Source organism: Anser brachyrhynchus (assembly GCF_964034855.1).
Source record: "Anser brachyrhynchus genome assembly, chromosome: 14".
Taxonomy (NCBI): Eukaryota; Metazoa; Chordata; class Aves; order Anseriformes; family Anatidae; genus Anser; species Anser brachyrhynchus.
In genome coordinates this window covers 4,593,121-4,613,186 of record NC_137709.1, presented here as the reverse complement: position 1 = coordinate 4,613,186, position 20,066 = coordinate 4,593,121, and the positions used below count along the sequence as shown (strand labels likewise).

The 20,066-nt window shown below is 44.1% G+C and overlaps 1 protein-coding gene across 5 annotated transcripts in view; it reads left to right on the top strand.

The window, feature by feature from the left end:
- Positions 1–20,066, top strand: part of LOC308177553 (uncharacterized protein) — a 59,552-nt gene that overhangs the window by 8,863 nt on the left and 30,623 nt on the right. Inside the window, exon 4 of one of the 5 annotated variants that reach the window (XR_013939249.1) lies at positions 2,362–2,758. The exons of the other annotated variants lie outside the window; for them this stretch is intronic. The gene's annotated coding sequence lies outside the window, so the exon portion shown is untranslated. Of the gene's footprint in view, positions 1–2,361; positions 2,759–20,066 lie in introns of those variants that run through there. 5 annotated transcript variants of the gene reach the window in all.

The following is a 20,066-nucleotide window of genomic DNA, read 5'->3' as shown; positions in this document are numbered from 1 at the left end:
AAATGCTTTTCTGGTTTTTGTGCATACAAGATCTGAGTGGGTTTCGGTTCTCTGCTAGGTCTCGTAAAGGCTATCGGTTGTTTGCTGTAAGCTAACAACAAATATTTACCCTTGTCTGACGCTCTCCTAACGTGCTGCCTAAGGTCTCTACTGCCGTTTGTTTTATGCAAGTCCTCATTTAGATGCTCTGTGCTTCACAGACAAACACACATACATAATTTCTTCTCAGTCCTTTTTCAGGGCTTCCTTTTATCTCTGTGTGGCCTCAAAAATTTTTGAAGTAAAGACGTACCTGGATACTCGTGGTGCCCCATATTTCTCTGTCCATAATTACCAGCTTACCTGAGATTTATGTTAATTTAGATCCTTTTGTAGTTATTACTAGAAGTAATTGAATACTTTACTACTTCTTGGTCTTTTCAGAGATGTCAGAGTTGTGGATAGCCTCTTTCTTTTTTGGTTTCTAAAAATACCAAAAAAGAAATATCAGAAATTCAGAAATATCTAAAATCCTCTTTTGTACCTGATTTTGTGCTATTCTCCAAGAAGAAGAAGAGGATCTTTGCAGTATCCCAGTGTGGCCACACTCCTATGCATACAAACTGCTTTAAAAAACAACAACAACAACAATCAACAACCCAGCTCCTTCTTGATTCCTGCTATGATTTATCTCTGCTTTTTTTTTTTTTTTTTTTGCTAATTTGGTTTTAAAAGCACGGGTTATCAAAATGTCACGCTAGTGGACATAGCTCCTGGTGTCACAAGATTACGGCAACTCATTTGGAGATATACCAAGTGTTAACCACAGGTTCTCTTTCGCCTTGCTTTACAACTTATAGCTGCCAAGGGCTTATTTCTTTCAACTGCTGTGTGTTGTTTCAGCTTTTGTAGGACTTGCAGAATTCATGTCTTGTTTTCTCATTGTTTTAGAAGAAATAGTAGGCTTTAAGGTCTGTACTGCATGTGTAAGGCAGAACAGAGGCATAAGATAGTGAATTGCCTTAATAACCCTTCTAATAATCTAACCAGCAAACTTGTATGGCCCACATAATGTAAAGCAATGCTGAGCCTCCATTCAGCTGTACCATAATGTGCACACTCTTTTGTTCCTCTTGCAGCTATCAATTTATTTCTGAAGCATGAAGTGCTTTTGTAAGTGGTATTATAACAATGACCGATGTGCTTGATCTTGCATGTACTTCACACATGGAAACCCCCCTGAAGTCAATCGGTATTTGAGCTAGAGGGCTTCCAAGCCTGGCCTGCAATTTCTATCTGGGACAATATTCAGTCCCTCAAGAAAAAGAGAAAAAAAAAAAAAAAGAAACCCAAAAGACATTGCTTGACTTGATGTATTTTTTCAGCATGGCTGATACAGGAGAGTTAAACAAGATGAGACTGACATAGAGACAAAGAAAGGCTTTTTCAAAACACAGCCACTCTCTGCAATGGCTCTACCCTGGCTCCTCGATTAACTTTATCTGGATGGTCTCTGACAACACTTTCAGATTAGCACTTCAAAATAACCAGGAGGTCATCCCTTCCTCATAGCAGCCCCGATGCCCCTGAACGGATATGGGTATTGCATTTAAATCACTTATTCCTGCTCACCCTCAGCTACTCCCCAGTGCTCCTGGCTCCTCTCCTTGAAGAGGCAGGGCCGAACAGTGCCGTGCTATGGGAAATCAGGGCTCTGCCTCAGACTTACCTCTCCCAGCACAATGCAGCTAGGGTGGTGTTGGCTATTCTGCTTTTTTATTATATATTTTTTTTTCTGCAGAATTTGAGGGGTGATTGCAGCTGTGGGTGGCTTTTTTTAGTCTGCAGGTGTAAATTCCCCACAGTCTCTTCTGGGTTTCGGTATCCTGGCCAATAGCATTTACTTGAGAGAAGAAAACATTCATTTCTGGTGTCTGTTTCCCTCCTTTCTGCCAACAGAAGTGTTTCTCTTGTTTTTATTTATTTATTTTTTAAGTGCCCGAGGAGGTGGTTTTTGTCTTTTGATTTCAGAAATGTTTGACAACTCCTGTTACCAGCCTTTTGTTTGAAATGTGCTGGAAATAGTCCTATTATTTTGCCTTCAATTCTACCTTCCTTTTATAGTCCATTTTAACTTCTTAATAGTGTAGATGTAGCATATCATTATATAATTTTCCCTACATTTGTACACATCCATGTAATGGCTTTTTACCCTTCTTGGTTTAAGGCCCCTTTCTTATCAATCCATCATCAATTTATTTTAAGCATTTCCTAGAAAAGGCAATAAGGAAATAAAATAAGAAAAAAATAGGGAATAAAAAGGCAAACGATATAATTGCAAACTATGTTCTTTTGGCATCAAAGCTTTGGTGTCTTTGACAGAAAAGCCGCAGGACTCCAGAGCCTGGCATATGACAGAACGCCTCCAGCGGCTCGGCGCATTTGCATTCACGGCGATACAATAACTGTTTCAGATGGAGTTTGGGGCGAGTTTTTGCTTTATTTTTGCGGGAGTACAGCCCTGAATTTTGGACGGCGATTGCACAACCGTGTGTCTTGTGGCACAACAACTCGCTTTGGTGTTAGTGTACTTCCTTACCGGTGGCCCCAGTGAGACAGAGGGCAAGCGCTCGTGCTCCTGACCCTGCGTGCGGCTGTGCCTGTCCCTCCTGGGTGAGGAACGGGTGGGGAATGGCCTTCAAAATGCACCACTTGTTGTCTGACAGCATGGAAAGTAAACTGTCACCTGCCAATCCCTGTACCATGGAATATATCTATACCTCTTTGTGTTTACTTCATCAAATTCCTGTCTTAGGACTGAGTATGGCATGAAGCAGAAGGTAAATTGGCTTATTTTTTTTTTTTAAAACTTCAACTCTACTTGTACAGCTCTACCCTCATACATAATGTATTCCTAAAAATGTATGCAGGTTTGAGCCGGCTGAACATGGTCCCCTGGGTTAGAATCAGTGCTACTTACAAGCTCAGGACGTGTCGGGTTAGTCCCCCCGCGCAGAAGGTGCAGGGGGTCTGCGAATGGATTTCCCTGAGCCTTGCAGAGGTGAGCTGGTGCTTTCAGAGCAGTGGGAGGAATTCCTAGAAGTGTTTCTGGGCTTCGGAGAAGGAAGCAGAGAGTGTCATGTAGCTTGGACAGTATGTTCACAGCACTGTCACGTACAGAAAAAAAAAAAAAAAGGAAAGAGGAGGCTGGATGCTGAGGGGGAGAGTGCATAGCCCAAACAGAGCAGAAGTTCAGGTTTGAAACCAGGACTGCTTGGAGCTGCTTGCCTAGAAAGGGAAATTAGTCCCCAGCATAGTAGTGATTTGGCTGGAATTTTTAGAATTCAAACCCAAATGCAACTTGATGTTCAGGTGTGTTTGGGTGGGAGTTTCTGGCCTGGCACATTTCTACAAAGAATGCTGCCTGCAGGACAACCTTGTATGCAGTGGCCATCACCTGCAGTCATTATAGGATGTGCAGTTCTTAACTCTTAGTTAACAATCAAAGAGCTGTGGTCCTCCTTTAAAGCCTCCCAGCCCGAGGCTCCGTGTTATGTTGTTCTGTACCACGCTGCTGCTCCTGGAGCAAGAACCAGCCAGAGATGAGAGCAGCAGAGGGGTCACCATGAAGCTCACCCGGAGCAGAGCTAATTGTAGGCTGCAGGAGGTCTGTTGTACGCATTTTATTTTATTTTTTTCCCCATGGTAGATATTTTCCCAGGCTTTTTGGCAGTGCAACTCTACCCGGTGCAGAGGAGGAGAACTAGCAGTAACCTCTCCGCTCGCCCCTCGCTAGTGCATGAGAGTGCTGGGGATGGCTCTGCTTGGGCAGCACTGCTGTTGTGTTTCCTCTGCTGGCAGATGGCAAGGAAAGAGTCTTTGTCTAATGAGGACTTTTCCCTGCTAAACAGCGAGAGGCTTGGTCAAGCTCTAATTCTTGGAACTTCCTTTAAAGTGAGAGATAGGCATATGCTGGTGATTATTTTATGCCAGAGTTATTTTATAATGTGATTGTTGGCAGTAACTGCTGGGAATTTTCCCCATAAATTAAACTGAGACTCATCAAATTAAATTCAGCTAGAGGCTGAGGCACTCCGCTCAGTACCTTTCCTTTCCTCTGCTTCTGCTGCCAGTCCCAAATACAACCGGAGCCTCCCTTGGCCAGCAGCCCTGCCCCAGGCTCAGCAAAGTTTTCTCTTTTTGCGAGAACAAAAGCTGGAGCGAGCCTGGAGCAGTCCCTTCAGACTGGCAGCACGCACAGAGCAGGCAACAGATGCTGGTGGTTTTTTGTAAACCCAAAACCTAATTATGCTCAGAGCAGTCCCACAGGTCTGGAGGAAAAAAAAAAGAAATACCAACAATTTGTGGATTCCAGTTATCACGGCTGGGTTTTAAAGCAGCAGAATGTTTTTTTTTTTTTTTTTTTTTTGGTGATGCTCCCTCTCCCTGGCCTGACCAAAGCAGGCAGGCTGGGTGCAGTGATGGACAGTGGGAGCTGAGCTCGCCCCGGGGGTACAGAGCTGGGGATGGGGCTGTGAGGGCAGGGGGGAACTGGGCAGCCGGGGTGAGGGCAGGTGAAGCAGATCCTGAGGTGCTTTTAGGGAAATCTGTCAGATTACACTGTCAGATTCCAGCGTGAATCTGCACAGCTTATTATGTGTGTTGCTTCTGAGTGGGTAGCTCTTGTTTTTTGTCTGCCTTGCACAGGCTTCATTCTTGCCAAAGCTTCTGCCCTGCAGGCCTGGGCAGCTGCGGAGCCTTGACCCTTTTCTGAGCCAGGCTCTCAGACAGCACGAAAGAGCCCAAAATATGAAAACTGCCTCTCAAGAAAACATAAATTATAAAGTGAATAACAATTGCTCCCTGTCAGGATATGGTTTGTGTAGTTTTTCCTCCTGCTTTGGGGGTACATGGAAGAAAAACGAGGCACTTCCCAGAGCCCTGAGGGGGCTGGTTGGGCTCCCAGTTCAACTGGAAGAACAGCCCAGGGCAGGTTTTGCACAACAGCTTTTGTGTCTCTGCAAATCTCCTTTCAGGCACAGAAGGCTGGTGATAGCTTCCATGTGTGAAACATAACCTAAAAGATTTTTATGCTGCGCGCTCTGCTTATGCGTGATGGAGGGGCAATGTTACAGCCTGGAGAAGAGATTGCTCTGAATCGTGCTTGCACAACGCCCTAGCAATAATTGGGAAGTAAACCAGTCCCTGCAAGCTGCTGGGGTCCTCTTGCAGAAACATCTCCTTCTCTGGAGGGCTCAGGTGGGAGAGGAGGCAGGGACTGGGGCAGCGGAGGGAGGACGGCACCTTGCAGAGGGGTGAGCTCTGCCCGGAGTCCATCGAAGTGCTGTGCTGATTGAGAATCTGCTCGTTAGGCACTTGTTTGCCCTGGGAGGTGTGCTAGGTTCAGCCTTGGCATTGCCAAAGGAAAGCAAATGCTGAGACAACAGTTGGACAAAGCTGGATCAGTCTTTTTAGTAGCCTGGCATAATTTGTTGCAGCTGAGTCCTTCCAGCAAATCCTTAAGATTTTCAGCAGCTATAAGCTTTTTATAGCAAATCAGATTTTTGCACCCATCTGGTTGACTGGTTTTAAACATACATCTCTCAAGTTGGCTTGTTAGGTTTTGTCGATATCAAAAAGAAAACCCACAATGTGCAGCGGAGTATTCATCTGTAGCTGCTTTTGATGACTTATGCCTCTTGCAAATGAACACAAATAACCAAGAAAAGGGGTTTGCTTATGAAATCCTGAAGACAAAAGCCTCAAACCCAGAAAAGCAACAGGTTGGCTTGTTGAAAACACCCAGGCAAGCTGACCATGGTTGCTAATGTGGGTTGAGCACGACTGTTGGATGTTATTGGCATTTTTGCTGGATTAAATGATCACATCTACAAAGGGTCTGAAGCGGTTTTGCTGTTAAGATTCTAGCAGTAAAGCTGAAAAAGGGTCTCAGCAGCTTTAGACCTCACTGCTGCTTCAAGATGTAGCCCAGGACAAATTTACAGCTAAGCCCACTGCGTTCCTTATAACGAAACATTTCTCTGGTTTAAGGTATGGAAAGGATACATCCGCATTTCTGCGGTGCAGTGCACGTGAGGAAGGAGCTGGGTTGGGCTTGCTGTGGCCTGGTTAGCCTGCCTGCTGAACAGCTGGTGATGGTTGGTAGTGACCTCTCCTCTGGCCTGTGTAAGGCTTCGGAGTATTTGAGGTAGGGAATCTCTGATGCTTCAATTTATTTTAAGACCCCTACTTCCAGTGGGCAGTGAAATCAATGGGGTGAATGCTTCACGTGGAAACCTCTGCCCTGTACAGAAGACCCAGGGTATTTCACGTGGTGGGGCCAGGCAGTGCGTGGCTCCTGGCTGGCTGCTGGCTTCGAGGTTCATCCGCCGTGGGATGTGCAGCCCCCCAGAGCTGGGCTGCAGCATGCAAGGTGCGATCTTGGCAAGGGGAGTGTGCTTTGTGGAGCAGCCGACTCTTTCCGCAGCGCCTTTCAGACAGCTTGGCAGTTCCGAGCTTTTTATAGCAAGTCAAGTTTCTTCACCCATCTGCTTGTCTGCTTATGAAAATGCATCCCTCTGCTGCACTTGTTACATTTCATTACTGTTAAGTAAAATAAAGAGTCAACACACCTTGCCCACCAGTTTATTCATCTGCATCCGCTTTTGATGAAGTGCATCTCCTATGAGGAGGCGTGCAGATGCTCTGGATGTGTGCATCGCCCCCTGCTACAGCTTCCAGGTCCCTAATAATGAAATCAACTTCATTAATGAGGAGTATAAAGGTAACGTGCACCAAACCGAATGGCCGCACTGGGCAGCTTTCCAGGCAGATGTATGTTGGATACGTGATGCAGATGCTGTCTTTCATGAACAATTAAATTTCCCTTGATTACCCCCTCCTGAGAAGGAAAAGTAGAAAAAGAGGCAGTATTGTTAATGGGTAGCTTTACCTCTGATTGCTTAAGTGCCTTCACTAAGATAAGATTCAGTAAAAAGTCAGTTAACACGTGAATGGAAAAGTTAGAAGCTTGCTTAGGCTTCAGACATCGCGTTTGTCAGAGACTTCTTGTGCCATGGCCATGGTCTGTGCTCCCTCTGCATCTCTGCTGGTCCTGGCCTCTCCGGGGGATGACAGCACACGGCTCTGGTCCCCAGGGACAGCCTCAGTAGCTTGCTCTAATTTTGTCTCATTGTCTGCAAGATCTTAAAAATTAAGAACGCTGCACATGTTTTATTGCACCGAATATAAACAGTCAACCCTCAGTGGGAAAGTTAATTAAAATGGCCAATGCATCATATTCCCAATCATCTGAGCAGTGCTCGGTGCTCCCTGAGCCCTGACCCGTGCCCTCGGGACGTGCTGCCCGAATCCGGGTTGTGCAGACCCAGGCACACAAACGCTGTTTGTTGTAAAGACAAAAATGTCCAGTTCTAGCACAGTGCTACACTGCAGACTAAGACACAGCTAATGAAATCGTACCTCGGATTAAATACTAATCTTTTTCCTTTCCTCCTGCCTTTCACTTCCACTGTGTCTGTCTCCAAGTTTCCAGGTTCACCTGCTTGGGGTTAAAAGGGTTCACTCTGTTTTTCTTTCTCTATCTTTCCATCATCTTAATACTTATTTTTTTTTGTTGTTGTTTCCTTCCATTTGCTGGCATTTCCTTAGCTGGTCGATGGCTAAAGTGGATTGTTAAGAACCAATTTTACAGCTTATACGAAGGCACTAATATCCACTGACACATGCATCATATCGCACTTTAGGTGGCCACGTTCTGCCTCCTTTCACTTCCTTGTCATTTTATTTGGGAACAGTGTCATCCCTGTCCCGAGCTGGCCTGCAGCTGATCAGCTGCCATGTTTCTGTAACTGGTAAAGCAATTCCAAAGTGTGTGTATTTATTTATTTTTGAGAAGCACGTTGGCTTCCTTCCCATAAGGCATAAGCAGAGGGAATACTGTGTGGATGTGAGGTGATGCTCAACATTCCTCATCTTGTAAGGAAAAGTCTCGGCGATGCTCGTGGGACACCCAGTTTTATTTATTTGGGTTTATTGCAAACTTCTTAACCGAGGCTGCGGGCTGTGGTGCAAACCCTTAGAAATGAACAGTACTAAGAATCAGTACTATAGCAAGTAAACCTACCCCTTCCCCCTAAGCCCACTATTTTTCCTTTAAATAAATCTGCCATTATGGAGCAATAATCAGAGCCACAGTGTCTTTGTCAGCCGCGGATGCTGCAGCCCAGCTCTGCGGTGTGCTCCGGCACCGCCACTCTCGTTCTGCAGGGGTATCTCAGCCAGCCACGACTGTGCTCTATCTGTTTATTTATAGGATCAAGATTAATGTAGTGTGGATGAGAAACATGTTTATTTATAGGATTGTGACTAATGTAGTGTGTGCATTGTACATCAGCGAGCGTTAATGGCTCTTCCTCTGCTCTCGGCTCGTGCCTTGCCCCCGCACGAGAAAGCTGGGTGCTGCCCCAGGTGATTTCGGGCCCATCACAGGACCTTGTGCACCGTACCCATTACCGGGGCCAGAAGCCGATGTTTCCATAGTGAGTAATGGCTTGGGGTCCTGCGGTGTTCACTGAGATTTAGCAGGGGCGACATTTAAACCTGCGGGATGACACGGATGGGAAGGGATCCATTTTTCATGTAGCACCCATCAGAGTTAAGATATTTCCAAGTGCCTGGGAAATAACTGAAATCTGGAGTGTTTGTCTGGGGACTCTGACAGCAATTATGTCAGTCATTATGAAACGAGGTGGAAGCAGCAAAAGATCTGAAAGGAGCCCTGTACCCAGAGGTAACCACCACCACGACCTAACCTGGTCTGTGTTTGCTTGTACCAAGAGCCTCAGTGCTGGGCGTGCAAAGCCCAAAGGCACCACGGGGCCCAGCATCCAGCCCCGTGTATCTGAATCCTGCCTGGAGGGGTTATATTTGTTGGTGGAAGAACCTAAAACGACTGGAAGTTGGCAGTGTTTGTTCTTTACGATGCGCTGCACATTTCCATCTCCCCTGAGAAGGCTGGCGGGGACCTGCAGCATTCTGGGGGCTGTGGTTTCAGTGCAGAGGAGCAGGACGTGACTTACCGCAGCTCTGCAGAAAGCTGCTGTCGCTGGTTGAGCTACATAATGCTTGGGGAGCTGCCCGTGCCAAGCTTTACAGCATCTTCATTTCATACACATCTTGAAAATGCAGGAAGAATGAATTGCAGAAAATCTGAGAGCTGAATGAGAAGTAGTGCTGTGCTTGCTGCCCACCCAGGCAGGGGGAAAAGAGGGTGACAGGGACTGCTGTTGAAAATGCAGGATGTGGGCACGTGCTAGATTTGATGTACCAACCCGAGGTGTTTGTGCATCGAGTGTGGGCTGGGGGAACCCCATCAGATGTCGCTGGCTGGAAGGGGGAATCCTGGCAGCCACGCTGGGGTGGCATCTGCGAAGGTACCTGGTTGTTGGATGGAGCCTGGGATGGTGGGTTCGTAGCCTGCAGAGGAGGTTTCTGCATGACAAACTGTCCATTGCTTCGGCCTATTCTTGCCTCTTCCTCGTGCTTCCCAACTTGTTGCATCATTGCTAAACCCTCCCACGTGCAATGTGACAAAAGGAGCCTGCCCCACAGCTGGTTCTGCCTGCACGGCCTTGCCTGGGAGCTTTGGGGTTGGAAGGGAAACAGATTGTGCAGGTAAAGTAGTGGTGGTCCCTGGCCACAGTTTGGGAAACAAATCTGAGAGCTTCCTGCCAGCAGCTTTATTAGGCAATCTGGCAAGAACAAAAGGCACCGGGCAGGGGGAGTGCTGCTTGGCAGCCCCAAAAGAGCTGTGTCCTAGGCTCCTGGGCAGCCCCGCCGCGCTGCGTTATTTTCCATTAATATTTTATCAAGCAGCAGAAGAAAGTTTCCCTTTGAAGTTACACACTGCTAAATCAGCTTCTTATTATAGCATTAAAATAGTGACAGTTTTGCTTGGGGGAAAGGGAGGCAGGCAGCCCCGCTATAAATACTGCATTGGAGCAGTTAATAACTTTAGGAATAAGCAAGTGCTACAAACCAGAAATTTGCTTTCTGTGCCCCCTATAGCTGAACCTGCAACAGCTCAGACCTTGTTAGTTAGCCCTTTCATCCTTTCTGAGTTGAATGCAGGCCCTCGAGGGAGCACTTTGGGGCTAGATGGTACCAAGTCCGCAGGTACCATAAAAATGAACATTTTCAGGATGATGTGCTGGGCTAGCTGGGAACAGAGATGGAAACCCACTGTGCTTAGATCAAACTTTTTTCTATCAGTTAGTGTAATAGGGGAAGATGTGTGTGTCTTTATTGTGTAGTTACATCTCGCCGGGCTAAAAGCTTGTCTGGGAAAAAATCTCTTTCCTAGTGGACAATAAGGAAGGCGCTTTGGCAAGTGTAATAAAAACTGACCAGCACACAGAGTTGTAAAGATGAAAAGTGCTATAAATGTGTCACTACCTGTTATGTGCTTTATATGAGAGATTTGCAGCAATCAAGACAAGCTGCCCATAGGGAGTACATTGGGAATGTGGGAAAAGGGATTGTGCTTACAAGAGGAACAGGTGTACGGAGCCTGGGGTAGTCCTTCCTGAGAGCACATTTTGGAAATCTGTGTTATTAGTGGCACGACAGTGAGGTTTAAATACAAAACTATTTGATCGCTATTTCTGGGGCCAAAGCAAGCAGCAGCAGGATGGTCCAAGGGTGGCCACAGGGGCTGAGGAAAGCCCTTTGCTCTCCTGATCCACGTGAGCAGGAATCTGAGGCTGAGCAGAAGGGATCGCCCATTTGCTGGGGCAAAGGAAACTTAGAAGCTGTTAATGAAACGAGTTGTCCAAACGGTGTTTTGGAGATCAGATCTCTTTCGATGGATTTAGCTGAAAAGAAACTTCATGCTGATCAGCTGATGGCAAGTTTAATTTCATCTCTTTTTCCCTCAGGACGCCTTGTCTGCCCCATTTCATTATCTCTTTGCAATTTGTTCGCTTGGGAAGGGCTTTCTTTCCTTTTTTTTTTTTTTTTTTTGTCGTTGCTTTTTTAACTACATGTTTGTGTAGCTACTGGCCTAACCTCAGGTGGATCCATCATTAATGTCTTTCTTATAAACTGCTAATGAAGACGCATCCAGTGTAGGCACAGGAAAGTGTTTGGGTGTCTCGGAGCTAGCACTGTTCCTGCGCCTGTCCTCAGCCCCATGAGAGCCTTGCTCTTCCCTGGCTATCCACAACATCGCTCGGGGAAAAAAGTAATGTCATTATGCTGATTTCACGTGTGTCATCAAAAGCCTCTAATGTTTAGAGCTAAAAGCTTAGCACGTCTTATCCCTTACTATATCCAGCTAATGTTTTATTCTGAACAAAAATAAAGTGAACAAGGTAATCCCTTAAGTTAATAATTTAAAGAATCAATAATAATTCTAAATGCCTTGATTTGCTTTCTGCTTTGAAATTTGGCTTAGCGAACTGTGTACCTCCAGCTCCTCTGCTAGAAAATGGCCAGATCCCTTTTGAAGTGATGGGCTCTTTTATGGCTTTTTATCTGTTAATAATATTTATAATCTAATGGGGAACAACTTTCCAAATCTGTTTGAAATATTTCCAAGCTGCTTATCATGATGTAGCATTATAATCCAGCACTAATTCACATTAGCCAAGGGTTGGATTTCAATTAATAGTTGCAATACTTAAGTTTATTTAGCTAAACCAAAGTAATTTTTTAAGTAATGCACAATGAATTTTTAGTGGTTGTGCTGGAGTAATGGGGGAAACCCGTTCTTCACATGTACAGTTCATTTAACTTCTTTGAACTTTTAGCCTCTGCATAGTTTTTTCTTTGTATGTAAATCTAATCTATCCTTCCTGCTAGGGGGATATTTGGTATCCTAATACTTCTCTTTCTAAATAATACTGCTGAGATTTCCACTTGTGGTTGTGTTTTTTTTTTTTCTTTTTTTTGAGACCGGTGTTAAAATGATAACATGAGTTAACAGCGTGGCCTACCTTCAGAGGATCGGTTGGCACTTAGGAAGCAGTAAGCTTTGTTTTCAGGCAGTGATCTGGTGTTCATAAAAATCAGCAGGAAATTGTTACTGGACAAGTTTTATCAATCATTTACAAAATTGATATATTTTTTTTCTTAAATCCAAGGACTCAAAAAAAAAAACCAAAACCAAGGCCCATATTTGCTCTGTCCCAAGGCTTCTCAGCCCTGGGAGAAAGCCCCAGCTTGAAGTCTCACCCCTGTACTCCCTTGTGTGTCTATGGCCAGATTTACCCAGCAGCCACGAACCCAAGCTATATGTGGCAGTGACGACGCGTGGACCCCAAAATGCGTTTCGTGATGTGCCGATGGGCTGAGTTCAAAGCGGTTCCTTTTACCATTTCATCCTCTCAATTACTTGAGCAGGATTCAGTCGTTCTCCTGGCATTTCTGTGCATATTGCACGAGTGCCCCGCAGTACAAAATACAAATAAACATCAAAGCAGGGAAAATAATTTGACTTCCTCATATTTTTGGATGTGTCACTTTTTTTTTTTATACGTATAATTCCTGAAGTAGCCTGTGGCTTATATTAAAGTGCAAGCATTTGAAATAAAGTGACAGGAGTTTATCTTCCTAGGAAAAAAGGGAACTTTCAAACTGATGCGATCAGATCCTGAAGTCTGGGAAAAAAGATAATAAACAAATTAAGGCCTTATTTCTCCTTTCAACAGAAAAAGTCTCAGCTAAAAATGATAAAAACTTCCTCATCTACTATTTTTCTTCATCTCTCTGTTATGGGGCAGGGGATGAGGTGGGGGTGGAAGTGCTTGTGTCTCTTCCTCAGCTCTTGACTTCATCTCTCTTCAGCATCCTCTGAGACCCAGCCTCTCAGTGGATATTACGTTTGTCTAATGCCACCCAGGGGTGCGTGTTTGCTTGCCTATCACTTTTGATTATCATCAAAATGACACCCCAAAAGTGTGCAGCTCTTCTGCAAGGACACCTTAAGGAGCTGAGCACCTTTGGGTGCCTGGTGCACCGCTGTACACCTCGTGGTCCCATTTTCACCTGCTTATGTTCTGCTGTGGCTTTGGCTGTGTCCTCCTGCGGAGGGTGCAGGCCTGGCCCCAGGCTTTGCACCTGTGCTGGCCCAGATGCATGGACCCCACTGATCCATGCACGGCTCCTGAGTAGCAACAGCTTTGATATTTTCTGGCTGGAGTTGCACAGAGCTATCCATCTCCAGGTGTTTCATTACTTGGACTGCACCGGGGAAATACAGCGCTTAATGGCTTCGTGTCACTCGATCTAGCGGCCTCCTCCTGGGCCATGTAACATGACCTACAGAAATGGTGTTGAATTTGCAGGCCTACTAAAAATTTTCCCTGTCCTGCCGGGACCTGCTCCTTCCCATTGCTCACCAGTTTGTGGGAGGCAGCACGCTGATGCTCTTGTTACTGGGGTTACTGGTGCTGTCCTCGTTCCCTCTGGCTGCCCTACGAGGCACGGCAGAAAATGGTGTGGCTGCTTTCCACGAGCAGTGACCCACTCGGTAGCAAGTTAGCAAAATGTGACAGCGCCAGGAAGGAACAGCTTGGGATACCCTGCTTTTCAGCCTGGCTTATTTGCTTGTTTACTCACATTTTTTTTTTTTTAAGCTTCAGTAACTTGCAGGGAAATCTCAGTTTTTAGTAGGAATTAGCAGGATTTGGCTGCTTGACTTTCCTTAGTAAGCTTGTTCGCTTTTGTACAGGCCATGTGCTATTATATATGAAAACTGTATCTAAGAAAATTCATGATGAATTTGGGCACCGTAATGCCTGCTGTATGGTTGGTCTAGAAGCAACATACATTTTCATGTAAATTCAGCGAGATCAGGTCTCTCTTCAAGTGGGGTTGGACTCTAGAGGTCCCTTCCAGCCCCTTCTGCCCTCCCTGCCCACAGCCCAGGGTTATCCCCTTTTCTTCCCCATTAATATGTCCTCTCATGTGCTCTCTACACGCACTGTGGGGTTAGGGGTGCTTTCCAGTACAGCCCCGTGGCTTCTGCCCCCGTCCGCAGCCCACTGCAATGCCTTTCCACACCATCTAGTTTTCAGTTTATATTGCTGGGGGTCTCTGCAGAAACTTGCTTTTTATGTGAACTTCATTTCCAAAAACACTCCCCAAAACATTGATTTCTGGAACTGCAAAATGTCACGGGTTTGTTGATCCTGATGCAATGCAGAGTGCTGGTGGGACTCAGATAGGAAAATTACAAAAACTGCAAGAATGTTTCAGATAAAATAAAGAAGTTCTCCTCTCCTGGTAGTGTTATATACTTCTCACAGCTTCATATGCTATTTATAGCCACATATTTAGCAATCCAGATTAAATACCTTCTTCTTGCAAGATTCAGATTTGAATCTGGAAAAAGCAAGGTATCTGCTTGCCTGTGTGCAGCCACACTCTGAATGTTGAGATTGCGTTTGGGCGGGTGTTTCATGAATGTTTTTTTTGGGGACAAACAGATTTTTTGTTCAGTCTGGCTGTGTGTTTCAAAGAGCCCATTTCTCTCACCTTGCAGTTTGACAACAGAGGCTTTCAACTCTCATTTGGCTGCTTCTGGCTTTGATACCTTCCTCGGCTCTGCGCACCAGCTGGGCATGGCAGCCCTGCTCCCGGAGGTGTTTTTAGCTGAGCTGTGGGCAAGCAAAGGCATTTTGCCTCTGTCTGAGGTTAATGCAGCTCTGGGAGTGACGGAGTCCCTCTGCACCCAGTGCTGCTGAGACATTTTCCACCTACTGCAGCACTGTTTCTTACTCAAACACAGCTTTTTTACTTTTTATTTTTTATTCTTATTTTTAACTGGCTTCATTTAGCCTGAAGTGCAGAGGTTCATGGCTTTAAAGGACAGGAGGGCAATGTTGGACCTCATCGCTGTTTTATGATGAGCTGGGTGGTTTTAACAGCCAGAACCCAAATACCTGTCTTAAGGGGTTTTTATTTGGTGTAGTTTACAAGGTGTTATGATCAGAGATTTCATACCTGCTTAGGAGCACCATTCTTGTCAGAGGCCAAAGGGACCAGTGGTCCTAAGTAATTTAGAAGTGTAGAAAATTTCACCGTGAATCAGATCTAGACTTTAATGCTGTGAGCATGCCATAAGTACATAGAAGTGAAAACCTAGGGGAGATCAAAATGGAAAGAAGCTGTGCCAGCATCTGCCAGACAGATCTATGTGAAGAAAAGACAGTCTCTTTCGTAAGTCTCTTACATAAAATTCCTACACAATTCTGCTTTAATAATAATAAAGCTTTCTACCCAAGAGATTTCTCAGGGATCCGGTCTAGCTATCAGCTTCAGGCTTTAGTGAGGGTCAAATCTGGTGCTGGTCTTCTCATCCTAAACAACCTGTGTGCTGTCAGCCATCACTCAAACCTTTGATTTCTCCCTTGACTCAAAAAAGGTTTCTCCTCCACGTTTCTTTTAGCATGCTCTGCACTTTTCCTCTCATTTTCAGGCTCTCTTGAGCTTTAAGAGTATTCTGGGAAATAATATGAGACAAGATAAAGAGTTGATTTAGTGCTTAGCAAATATTGGAAGGAGATTTGTGCATGTGATTAGAATTTATTTGTTCTCCTCTTAAGTAGCAGAGGAGGGTTGGATGTAATAGCTAAGAACATATGTGGAAGAAGTTGCTGAAGAAGTCTTTTCAATGTTGACAGACTATGAATTTAAAATTAGCAACTGCAAGTCATAGTCAGTCTTTTATAGGCTGGAGAGGGATTTCTCCGGGTAGGTATGTAGATATTTCTTCAGAGTAGATGTGGCTACTGTCAGTGGGCAAAAATCTATGGTGTGCAGTTGCAAGGAATTTGAGCTGTGCCAGGAACATCCCAAGAAATGCAACAGGGAGAAGAAGAAGAGATTAGCCAGCAATTTAAAAAGTTTCTCATTTGTCTTGTTTGGTTTCAAGCTCCATTCTGCTTGGGCTGAGGAGCAGTGAGTGGCTACAGCTCCCCAAAGCTGGGTCTGCCTAGGGCAAAAGATCTTTGAAGCATCTTCTGGACCCACGCGTGTACGTGAGACAGGGTGACTGGAAAGGCTGAGCTGCTCTGATGTCCCACCTGTGGTGTGGGGGCGTTTTTAGTGGGCTGTGAAGGCAAGACCTCCTTGTTCTGTGGTAAACGAAGTAAAAGGGCACAAAAGACAGGAAGGAAGCCAGGGGTGCTGGGAATTGGAAAGGTGATAAGAAAAAGGGGCATTTAGAATGGGCAGGATCTCTGTTTGAACAGATATTCTTTTAAGAAAGTGATATAAAAATGAACTTAATTTGCTTCCTAACATAATATTGCCACAACATAAGGTTGGAATAAATTTTGAAATGGCTTTTTGGCTTATTGGAGGGAATATAGAGTAAAACTTGATCAAACTGTTTGTCCCTAAGGAAAGAAAGAACATGTAGGAAATGGAGTTGTATTGAAGAAAAAAGTACGTTACAGAAGGAAAACAGACATGTGGTTCCAGTTCAGTAAAGCCTGTAAATGGCGCTTTCATCTCTCTCACTGCTGAACACGAGGGGACTTTGTAATGAGCTAGAGGGAAAGAAGGTGCAGTCAGATCTCAGGACTGCCATAAACCAAGGCATTGCTTCAAAGGGACTGGAGATACCCAGGGGACACGGCCACCACTCACTGCTCTCGGTGGGGACAAAGCTGGCATGGCTCATGTGCCAACTCCATCACCTCCTGGGGTTTGCTGCTGGGTGAACACCCACTGATTCCTAAGGGGAGATGATGTGTTGCCTGCTCTCATTGTCCTAAAAGTTAAAACACTGAAAACATACCTAAAATGGCCATCTGCTGTAGGAGCAGCAGAGCATACTAACTTTTTTAGTGGGAGCAGAAGCATTTAAAAATGTTTTTTTGATTCTTGTTTTTGATGGCAATAAGAATGACAGAATTGGAGAAACGAAGGAAATATGGAGACTGATATTTGAAGTCAGGTATTGTTAACAGAGTACAGCATTTTTAGTCAAGATTTAGGGGTGGGGTGGCGGAGGTGGGAGGGAGGATTTAATGAGCCAGGTGAACTGTCAGACCTAAAATGTGTCGTCATTCTCGAAGCAGCTGGAAAAAGTCAATAGAAGACAATTGTCTTTAGATGGATTGTCAAAAAAATGCCAGCACTCGAGGTTCAGAGAAAGGCCTCCTGACAATGAAAACCTATGCTTTCCCTTGATAAAAGTCTGTTAAGATTATTAGTAATGCATTGATAGAAAGTTTATAGAGCAGCTTTGAAAATAAATGATGGAAGAAAAATGACAAGGAGCAGCTCCGTCAGAGGTTGGAAAGCTACTGTTCTGTAGCAAAATGGCCTCTGGTAGGGAGGAAAAATGGAAAGTAAGTAAATGAAATACATTTTTCTTGATTTCTACTTCTTACTGTCACAAAATGCTGTTATATGGAATGTAAAAGAGGTATCATATAAATGTGTAATTCCTAAAATAGAGTAACCGCTATGAAAGTTGAGGTGTACAAATGACTACTCTGGTAACAACAGAGCTTGTACTTCCAAAGAATCATTTTGCGATCTTTGCTTATAATGGTGGCTATTTATTCATATGAATTGTCCATTTGCTCTCCTCTATGCACTGTAAAAAGAATGAGAGGAGAAACAGAGCTTTACAGTGTTTGCATTCAACAAGCCTGTGGTGCTTGCAATACACTTCTGCAATCAAGGAGCCGCATACGGAAATCCTGGGCAGCCAGGAGGTTGTGAGTCTGGATGCGTGGTAAATCAGAGCCCTCTTTAATCCTTCAGAAGTCAGTTTTGGGAAAACACCCTTCATGGCATTCACTGCTCCTGCCAAGCTGTGCTGAAACCAAGATACTGATGTTGTCAAAATAATCTGGACATTTCAGTGGATGCTACAAATACCTTGGGCTGGAGGAAGGGTTGAAACAATTGGTCTGCATTCAAAAGAAAATGAAGAATTATGAAAGGGAGATAAACACTCATACCCCAGTACTTGAGCTTTAAAAGCAAATAGGAAATTTCCCAGCTGATAAGTTAATCTTAGCAAAAATTTTCATATACCTCCCTCTGAAATAATAATCCTCATAGGGTTGGGATGCTGATCTGAGTGGGCTGCCTGTGTCCGTCAATGTGCTAATTCCTCGGATCCATGTTTACTTGGGTTCAAATTCCCTGCAGCTAACAAAGTGGGATGTAGGGTTTGCTCTGCATCTGCTTGAAGTAGTTCTGCACATGGAGTGAAATATGACAGCTGAAGGACTCTATCTTGATATGCTTTATTTAACTCATGAAAAATGTAAGGAGATTGAATTATAGTGGAGCCATATATCATTTTGCTGGGTGAAAAATTAAAGTATATTAGTAGAATTTAAGTGACTAGTTTCTCCCTGAATTTGCATTTTGATTAGCCTAGCCGTCTCTGCAGGGCACTCTGCCGTGTAGGACCTCCATGAGCACGAACAAGAAAGCAGCAGGCAGGTTGTCTCCATGCTTTAGGAGCTCCAAAGCATCACAAATGTGCACAGGTACGTGACTATCATGGAATCACGTCTCGTCTGCATTTTAATGATGTCAGACTTGGTAGAGCAGCAGGGAAGGAACAGGGAGGATTTGGCGTAGGAAGGAGAACATCTGTAAGACTTGAAGGGTTATGCTCAAGTTTGAGGAACACAGGTGAGGTAAATTGCAGGACAAAAGGAAATTCAAAGCACGTTCTCTGAAATTCTCTTATTTGACAGTAACCGTAGTAGGGCAGAGACAATTCCAGTAACCAGCAACAGAGGAAGAATTCTTAGGAAACTCTCAAGAATCCTGTTTGTGCAAAGTTTTTTTTTTTTGCCTACTAATAAAAATCAGGGAAGAAAAACAAAATAGTTAATAAACACAATATTTAAGGTTGTTTTCTATTTCTAATTTTCTGTTATTTATTTTTTCCTAAACACTTTCATGTTCACAATTATTTCCCATATTTGGCAAGATTTTTTTTTCCTACAGTCCATCTCCTAAAGGGCAATTGTCTTATGCCTACATAAAAATAATTTACTAGCTGTTAATTATATCCCATGATTTTTCAACCAATATTTTTCTACTCAAATTTTCACGAGACATTTTAATTCTCAATTTAAGTCTTCCAAACCAAGCCAAATTTGTAACTTAATAGTGCAGTTTATTAACTTTATGATCCCTGCTTTGACCTTACTTCTTGTGCCCTGGTTGACTCAGTGGCTGCAATTTCAGGCTTCTGTGCATGGTAAAATGGTGTCTAAGCGGCGTGGTTCCCGTTGAAGTGTGGCTGGATGGTGCTGGGCTTCCTATCCCTGGGCTTTCCACTCTGTGCTCACTGCATGCTCATGCTGAGCAGCATCAAGGCCAGATTTTAAAGGAGTTCTTGAAAATGTCATGTAAGATGCAACACACAAATTACCAATTCAAAGGTTATGGATAGAAAAGAGCTGTCCAAGGAAAAACTACATCATGTTTGAAATCTAGACTGACTAAGTGGCTTAAGAGGGCAAAATTTAATTAAATGCCTGGAGCCAGCCTGAACTGTCGAGAATAAATCTAAATTAAATATGATTACAAAGTGATCTAATAGAATGAGATAAGTTGTACATAAATTAGACATAGCTTGCGCGACAGAAACAAATCAACAGAAAGTCCTTGGGTGTATATCAGTCCCAGTACATTTTTATGGCACAGATCAAAATAGGATGAGAATTCCTGACTGTACAGCAGAAAGGAACCTATAAACATGATTGACAAATCTGCCAACAAAAGTTGAGTCCGTGCAAAGCGGAGATGGATCATGCGGCGGTTTCTGTATAACATGCTCTTAGTTGCTGAGAGGTTATAAATTATTACAAAAAAGGCTGGATTGCGGCTCTGGTTCTTTTAATAGTAGAAAGGGTGGTGTATTTAAATGGAGAACACTTGATACAGAAATTAGAATTCATTCCCAAAGCACTGTTAACGGTCCTTGCTTTCTGCCAGGGAAGCATGGCTTGCAACCATGAAGATAAAAAGCTGGAGAAATTGCCTATTAAATTGGAATACTCTTCATGATTAAG